This window comes from Quercus suber, unplaced genomic scaffold (assembly GCF_002906115.3).
Source record: "Quercus suber isolate HL8 unplaced genomic scaffold, Cork oak 2.0 scaffold_36, whole genome shotgun sequence".
NCBI classification, from domain to species: Eukaryota; Viridiplantae; Streptophyta; class Magnoliopsida; order Fagales; family Fagaceae; genus Quercus; species Quercus suber.
Genome location: NW_027069501.1, coordinates 1,951,611 through 1,953,094, shown reverse-complemented (window position 1 = coordinate 1,953,094; position 1,484 = coordinate 1,951,611).

Here is a 1,484-nt window from a genome sequence, read left to right as displayed (position 1 = left end):
CCTTATGAACTGCCCTTTGGTGTTAACTTTTTGAAAAGATTTGAGTAACCAAAAACTTCCCCAAGATTTCAACAACCAATCATTGGAAGAGTATGTAAATTTGATGACCTCTCATACATTCAAACCTTTTGTCAATGTGAAATCACATGGAATGTGACCTTCTTTGTTACCTCTTGGGTAATTTGGTCCGTTAGCAACAAAATTTTAATGGAAGGCCAAAAAATTTGATACATGCACCATTCTAAAATAGATCAAATCTCTTGTAATTGAATTACAGTATTTTTTTACCCTACAAAACAAGTAAAGTATGTCTCATTAACAAACTCATCAGATGGAAATCTCCTCCTTACCACTTCAAACTTAACAAAAATGGATCTATTTAGGGAAATCCAAGTAGGGCAAAGTGCAAGTGGACTCGTTAGAGATTGCAGGGTGACATAGATTTTTTTTCCTCTCTCTCTCTCTCTCTCTCTCTCTCTCTCTCTCTCTCTCTCTAGATTTTTGACTGTAGATCCCTGTTTTAGCTATTTGATGAAGCCCAAATATAGTACATTCACTGCAAAGGGCCCAATGTGCGGATCTTTTGGTGAAGGATGGAAACAATTATAAGATCTTTTTAAGTTGTATTATAATCCTCTTTTTTGTATTTGTACCAGTTTTTGGCTAATGCTTGGGGCAGTGGTGTTCACCAAACAACACAACTGCACTTAAACTGACCAAAACCACTCACAAAATAGAGTAGCTGCATAACAACTAGTGGTTGAAAAAACCATATCGCACTTATATATATATTTAATTATAAAGTAATACTATTATAAAATATGATCCCTTTCACAGTTAAAACTTGTTGAGCTATTCTTAATCAGCCTAAAATAAAAAAATCAACCCAACATTTTAAATTTTGTCACAAAAACAAAGGAAAATTCATCTTTGGGTAAGACCAATCTAGCCAAAAATTTTGAAAAATGTTTCGACTCAAAACCGACCAAATTGTATTGAACTGCACATGTGACTGCAAAATTAAGGTGCGGTATAGTGAGAAGAATGGACAAAAATTGCACTGTGAGTAGCTCTATTTGGGGTAAGGGTGTTAAAAAAAAAAAAAATTGAATGGGCTAACCTAAATCGCCTGAACGAATTCAATTTTTCATTTTTCTTGTTCGGTTTGGTTTCAATTTTGAATTTTGAAAAAATCAAAATTTTCAGTTTGGTCTTGGGTGTAGAAAATATTAATCCAAACCAAAACTGATCTATATGTATTAAATATTAATATGTATAAAATGTTTCAAAGATTGTACCACTAGTTTAGTGGTTAGGACATGCGTGTTTCACTTTTTTCTTCTCATTTTGGTTTTGTTTTAAACAAACCCTACTCAACTTTCTCTTCTCTTCTTTCTCCCTGTCACACTTCTCTCTCTCTCCACCGAAACCGACCTATACACTTCTAATTTGGGGTGTTATGTACCTAAACTTTATAGTACTTA